The sequence below is a fragment of the Populus trichocarpa genome, chromosome 19, assembly GCF_000002775.5.
Source record: "Populus trichocarpa isolate Nisqually-1 chromosome 19, P.trichocarpa_v4.1, whole genome shotgun sequence".
NCBI classification, from domain to species: Eukaryota; Viridiplantae; Streptophyta; class Magnoliopsida; order Malpighiales; family Salicaceae; genus Populus; species Populus trichocarpa.
The window spans coordinates 14,096,686-14,104,699 of record NC_037303.2 but is presented as its reverse complement, the minus strand read 5'-3'; positions in this window follow the sequence as shown (position 1 = coordinate 14,104,699).

Below are 8,014 nucleotides of genomic sequence, written 5' to 3'. Positions count from 1 at the left end.
AATGGGGGTAGGACTTAAAAAACCGTCACTCATTTTCCCAAGTGGCATCATCCTCTGATGCACCCACCCATTTCAATAATACCTCTGCCTTGGGACGATATTTCCCCTTCTGAATTTCACACCTGGCCAATATGGAAGCAGGTTGAGGAAGAACGGAAGAATCGTCTGCGAGAGGAGGAAGTTGGGATGATAGAGGCGTGATTGATCCCAAATGTTTCCGTAACAAACTGACATGGAAAACATTATGAATTTGGCAGTCTTTGAGGAGGTCCAGTCGGTATGCCACGAGACCGACTTTGCTCAGTATCTAGAATGGTCCATAGAACCGAGGGGAGAGTTTTAAGGAACTTCTGAAGGCAACTGTAGTCTGACGATAAGGATGTAACTTCAAGTATACATAATCACCAACCTCAAATGAGACCTCTCGCCTCCACTGATTAGCATGGCTCGTCATTCGCTCTTGAGCAAGACGAAGATTTCTACTAAGATCACGTAAGAGGGAGTCTCGATCTTGGAGGTATTCATCAACAGCTTGAACCTTGGCAGTCCCTGGAACATAGGTGAGCGGGTGTGGCGGAGGAATTCCATAGACAGCCTCAAAGGGAGTGATTTTAGTTGACGAATGGGTCAACGTATTGTAGCTAAAATTTGCCCAAGGTATCTAGTCCATCCATGTCTTTGGTTGTAGGCCGACAAAGCAGCGGAGGTATTGCTCTAGGACACGATTAACAACCTCTGTTTGTCCATCGGTCTGGGGATGATAGCTGGAACTCATATATAACTGCATCCCTAGTAGTTGAAAGAGGGTCTGCCAGAAGGAGCTAATGAAAACCTTATCTCTGTCGCTCACAATGGAGGTGGGAATACCATGTAAACAGACCACATTGGCCACAAATGTCTTAGCAACCGAAGCAACTGTAAAGGGATGCTTCAGGGGAATAAAGTGAGCATACTTGAAGAGACGATCTACCACTACCATAATGACAGAATGACCATTTGAAATGGGAAGGCTTTCAATGAAATCCATTGAAATATCTATCCAGATTCGCGTGGAAATAGGCAGGGGTTGAAGTTACCCTGCAGGTTTCATGCAATCTGATTTGCATTGTTGGCAGACTGCACACATTTGCAGGTATTCCTTCACTGTCTGTCATAGCTTTAGCCAAAAGAAGTTGTGGCTGATCCGAGAAAGGGTCTTATGGAACCCGAAATGTCCCCCCACAGGAGATGAGTGACTGTCAGCTAGAATCAATGGAATCAAGGAGGAGGTCGGATTTAGAAAAACTATATCATTGTGGAACCAAACCCCATCACGTAGAGTCATCGATTGGGAGGTATTCTTGCTGGTATACAAAGCATAAAAGGGATCTTGTCCCGATCATCCATTCATTTGTCCCGGTCATCCATTCAAATGCCATTAGCTGAAGCTAATCAATCGTTTGTCCCGGTCATCCCTTCCGATGCATTAGCCGAAACTAATTATTTGTTTGTCCCGGTTATCCCTTCAGATGCCATTAACCGAAGCTAATCAATCGTTTGTCCCAGTCATCCATTTGGATGCCATTAGCTGAAGCTAATAATTCATTTGTCCCGGTCATCCATTTGGGGTCATCCATTCGGATGCCATTACCATTAGCCGAAGCTAATCAATCGTTTGTCCTGGTCATCCATTCGGATGCCATTAGCCGAAGCTAATCAATCGTTTATCAACATTTTAAGCATTTGGCAATCTGATATCTGAATTAACACAATACAGTAACATTCATGATAAAGTATTTTCATTATTCAACATTATTTAAAAGGAAGGTGAAAGTCACCTACCTGCAGTAGAAGCTCTACTCGTGCTCCTCTGTTGCTGTTGTTGCACCATACCGGTGGTCCCTCCTCAAACTTGCAGACCTACTGTGCGAGATACACAACTTCTATATTGAATGTTTGTTTCAGACTCCACCATTCAGAATCTAGACAGAATCAGGAAGAACAACATATCCAAGTTATAGCCTAATCTAACGGTGGCCGAAGGAGAAAACAGACAGCAAAGAAGACTATTAAGAAGTGTATTTTCCCAGATATTTTCCTCCCTCGCTATCTCTCAAACGGGGACTGATATAGAAAATCCCTGTGGTGACAATGTACACAACATGGATGAGAACAACATATCCGAATATCGTGTTGATCCAACGGTGGAAGGTGGAGTTATAGCTGTCGGTTGATCTGCCATCAATATATCTTCTCTCCAGCCTCTCTCTAAACTCTCTCTTACTCTTGTCAGTCCCTCCAAGAGAGAAAATATAATGATATTTATAGTTCTAACATCTTTTTAATTGCACATTTATCCCCATCCCTTTTTATCATTTGTACATAAACTCCCAACCTTCTGTTATTTGAATATTGACCTCTCTTGATCTTACGTATTTATTTTATCTTCACAAATGTTTTTCTTTTCAATGATTTAGTACAATATTCACTTTTATTTCATTAATTTCACTATTTTTATCTTGATTTAGGTTTCTTTAATTTAATTTAACCCATTTTACTATTGGTTAAATTTCTTATCTTTTAAATAACTAGAAAAATTATAACCGGGGGTTCACATATCATCGCAGGGAGAGTCCTCTATCATGAACAATTGTGGTCGTTCACAACCATGGCCTATAGAGTATTTCTCATCACAGTAATAGCAAATTCCCTTTCCTCGTCGTTCCCTGGCTTCCTGATTTGTAATTCTTCGGAACAGGGTAGTTGAAGGTGAGGATCCAATATTTGCTCGTTGATTAGGGGACGAGCCTAGAATCCCAGGAGAAGGATTGGAGTGCCCTCTCTGAATTGTCGTTACTAGTAGTAAACGATTATTCAAAAAAGTCTTGCATTGCAGTTGGTTGCGCTCTTCCACCAGTCGTGCCACTCCAATTGTGTCTGTCAAGGTTTTGGGTTGTTTAATCTTGAGACATCCAATCGAATTTCATCCCATAATCCTACAATAAAACACCCGATTAGGAATGTTTCGGGGAGGCCATCCACCCTATGGGAGAGCCTTTCAAAGGCTTCCTGGTAAACAGCAACAGTTGATGTTTGTTTCAATCGGGTCAAAGCTTCAGAGGGATCTTCATATTCGGTTGGACTGAATCTCAGTGAAATGGCCTGTGTAAGTTCCTCCCAAGTGAGTGGCCCACGGAACTTTGTTAGCCAACGAATCCATTGTAATGCAATGCCTTCCAGGTGGAATGCAGCTAACTGTACGCGTTGTGCAGCTCTAATGTTCTGAAACTCAAAGTATTGTTCAGCTCTATAAAGCCAACCAATTGGGTCTTCTCCAGTGAACTTTGGAAAATACAGCTTGAGTTGTGGTGGATGTGGGTGATCAAAACTAGCAACAAAAGGAGGGCCGGTTGCTCGATGGGAAGAAGATTCCTATGTAAATGGGTTGATGTCAGGAGGAACAGCTTGCGTACGTTGGGTGGTACGAATGGTCTGTAATTCAATGAGAATAGTTTGTAAGGCTGCATTGAGTTGATCAAAGCTGGCCTCGTGCCTAACCAAAGTCTCATTGACTTCATTGCGGAATTCAACATTAGTTTTCCCACGGGTGTCCATGGGCCGAACTGCTCTAATACCAAATGTTGTGTTTAATTTAGAATCTTTTGTGAAACAGAGAGATAAGGAAGACAAGGAGTAGAATACTGGACAATATCATATCCTTTATTGAATTCAACCGGCTATATAAATAGCCATTACAACTAACAGAAATAAAACAACTAAGGATAATTTGTTGTAGAATGAAACTGCCGCTGGAGAATAGGAACCGCCTTTCAACTGAAACAATTCCTCTGTATTATTGAATGAAAGTAACTGAAATGCAATTAATATGCCCATGTCTGCAAAGTAAATAACTGAATGCAATTAATCTGTGCCCACGTTCCTGCCCCCGTCTGCACCCACGTTTAGTGTACCTCTGGCATGCATGCGTTGCATGCATTGAGTGAAGCACGTAACATCATGGTACATAGAACCAAGGTTTTATGACTAAATATGTATTTAATCTGAAATAAGAAATTCAAAAATAAAAAATCAGTAAAATTAAACTTTGACTCATCTAAAATCGGTGAAATTGGATCTAGTTTACAAAGTATATAGAAAGTATAAATATTTCTAAATTAACTCTTCTTTTCTTGGTTTGGTACGAATAGCTGGTAGACCAATAATTAGTTTCCAAAAAAAAAAAAAAACCACTCAAACAGTTACCCTGCTACTTTTAGTTTTCTGTTTTTTTCTGACTTTAGAGCTTTTCTTTAGCTTTTGCTAAATGTCAGACTAGATATGGGATTTGTTTGAAGATATGGGAAAATTCTTTAGTTTTCTTCTGGAATCTGAGTTTCATATTACACGTAGCTTTAATGATAGAGAATTTGATGTGATGGAACAACTAAGTAATGTTCTTGGACTCCAATCATTCTTGGCCATTGATCAGCAAATTAAAACCCCCTTTTCTAGACACTCTTGAACCATTACTGTATTCGGTCGGCCTCTCCCTCTCTCTCTTAGAGATTACCAACCTTTTACATGTTCCTGCCATTCATCATAAGAACAACTTACTTTTGATGCAGTTGGTTGCATCCCAGCATATTTCTTGAAACTATGAATCGATAAATCCCAGCATACAAACTCAAACAAAGATTCCCTCCTCCTTTTGCCCATCATTCATGCCCGCAAGAGCAAAAAAAAATCATTAGTATATGAATAAATCATAAATTACTTTTCACATTTTAATTAGTATTGTTTTATGATACAATAACTTCATTAATGGGTATAATTAGAAACTAAAAATATAATGATCATGGCTACCAATCTCTTATTAGGATAGCATAGACTTCGGAGGAATCATTTTCAAGCAATTTAAGAAATCTTTAACAAGTCCCGTATATGAAGGATCTGCATTCATTTATAGGAGTCAATGCGAATTGTTTAATGTCTTAAATTATAATAAACGTTTCTTAATTAGCTGGCGTGGACTCTGTGCCTAGAGTCATTTTTAATTCTCATACTTAGCTGGCGTGGACTCTGTGTCTATAGTTGATGTGGAGTCATTTTTATTGACTTAAATTATAATAAAATGCATTTTCAAGCAAGTTAAGAATTCTTTAATTAATAATTCCTATTTATAAAGGGATCTGCATTGATTTTTTGGAGTCATTTTTAATCTCTTAAATTGTAGTAAAGGTTTCTTAATTAGCTGGCGAGGAATCTGTCTGGATTCGTTATTTATTCTAATAAAATAGCATGCAATTTAGTCTCTCTCAACCAAGTTGCAAATTGGCTGTGACTTTTCTAAACCAATTTAGATTATAAAGTAGCTATCTGACGCATGCATTATAGGTTAGATTTTTTTTCCTATAAAAAATTGTTTATACTGACCTTTTTTGACATGTTTATATATATTAAAAATATATATAAATTGAGAAGTTGATTCAAAACAAATAAATTAAGAATTATATGTGTTAATAAATAATAATAAATTATTAATAATAATTAAAAAAAAGCAGATACAGACCGATACATTTAATCTTACAAGACAAGATATTTACTCGATTGTGCTTGTTGAATTTGTTTATTAAAATTAATTCTTTATTCAATCAAACGATAATAGAAATAGACATGCACATTAAACTGATTGAATAAAATATAAGAAAAAAATTATGCAATGTTGTACATATTAAAAATATTATCTGAAAATAAATATTTTTTATTTTAAAAAATAAAGTTCATCTATATAAAAAATTTAAAAACAAATATAGATGAATTAGAATAATCTTTCCAAAAACTAAATACACACAACACCATTAAAAAAATCTTTATCCAAAAAAAGTTAAATAAAAAAATCACAAAGGAGTGATATTAATTGAATTATAAATATAAAAATTATTTAAGAAAAAGAGACATTCAAAGAAGATATCAATTAAAAACAACAAGATTAGAAAGAAAAAAAAAGCTCAAATGTTGTGGCTTAACTCGTCAAAAATGTATTTCGAGTCATGGAATCAACTGGGTTCAATAATTGTTTTTCTTAAATTTTTATTTAACTCTTAATTAAAAAAGCCAGAAAACAGCTCAGGCTCTCTTGGGCCCATGGCCGAGCACGCCTGAGTCATTGCAAGGAAAAGCCCAAGCGTGTGGGTGGGCCTTCAAGCCCAACCCAGCATGCTTGGGCTTGATTCTATTTTTTAAAAAGAAAAAAACACAAATGACGTGTCATCTGCGAGCCTAGATTTTGACCACCATAGTGGTGCCCGGAAAATCAGGGCAATGCCTCTTTTGGTAAAAAAAAAAACTTGATTTTTAAGTCATTCCATCCCCAAAACACTTCACCAACACCCTTATAACACCCAAAAACCATTCTATCAACTCCAAATACCAAAAAAATAACCTAAAAATCTGAAATCAAATTGGGTTCGTTTTGATTCTCTTGGCTTAGATCTAGTTTTTATGCGAAATTGAGGTTCTAAACAATAACTATGAAGCCCCTCTCATATCTAGGAACTCGTGGACACCAATAAAACCTATTTTGGTGGTCGAAAATAGACTAAATGGTGATGTTTTCTTTCATTGTTAGAATTCGACAACACTTCTCTCTCTCTCTCTAACCCTGAACTGAAAAATAACACAAATAAAATTGTGTATCAAAAATAATTTTTTAAAATTTCAAGAGATCTAAATTGTATGAATGACATTATTTTTAAAGATTAAGGATCTAAGTGTATTTTGTTTGAAGTCTCTTGTACGCTATTTATATTTGGTGTCTTTTTTATTTTAGTTCTCATTCTTTCAGTTTCAATCTTGACTAAGAAATCATAATAATTAGCCTTCAATTACGATTAAATCATAGAAAATAAAACTTTGAAGATCGAAATAAATTATTATTAAAAAACAATAAATCTGCGGTGTTTTATGAATGTATATAATAAACAATACCCAATTATAGCGTGTGTATATATATAAAACCACACCGGTTTTAGAGTTTTTTAAATCCCTCATTTAGACTCTAATTAATACCTCACAGAAGAGGACAGATTTATCGCTGGATTTCTGTCTCTCTCACAGAACAACTAATTATGACCTCTCTCATATTGTCTAGTCAAGTTTCACCTAGTTTTTACTCACTAATGCCATGCACACCAAAATGTATATTTATATTTATACACTATAAAAACTCACTTCTGTAATGAGTCGCTGCGAAAAATTGACAGCATTCAGGATATCACTAGCTATTTATTTGATGTGTTTCTTATATCTTATTAAAATCTTCAAAGTAAATTTTTTTATGCCTCACCTCTCTCACAGAACAACTAATTATGACCTCTCTCATATTGTCTAGTCAAGTTTCATCTGGTTTTTACTCACTAAAGGCATGCACACCAAAAAGGAATTTCAACGCTTATTGATTACCTTTGAAAGGAGGCACGCATATACAGATGGTTTTTTCTTATTGGGCAAGTGTAGTGGATTTACACATCATTTATACGAGTAATGAGTCGCTGCGAAAACTTAACAGCATTCAGGATACACTATATATCTCTCTGGTTAAAAAATAAATGTATCCTGAAATAAGAAACTTTTCAATATTAAGTTAGTATTTATAGAGAAGAAACAAATAATATATAGAAAATAAAAGTAAAGGTATGTTGTGTGCAATATCTCTGGATTTAGCCTATGTTTGGCTGTGTAAGAAATTGTCCCTTCTCTACTACCCTTCTCTACTAGGTGTATTTATATACTATATATATCTCTCTCGTTAAAAAAAGTTAATGTCTTGATAAAGTAATGTTGGTTCTAATTGAAAATTTGATCATGAACAAAAATCATAGTCACTTTCAAACTCTCATAACCAATTTTTTGAATTTTCAAAAAACAATTATAGTAAATAAATAAAAAATAAATGAATGAAAAATAATTTGATAATTGGGTTAAGACAATACGAATTTGACGTTTGAGGACTAATAAGAATGAAATTATAAATTTA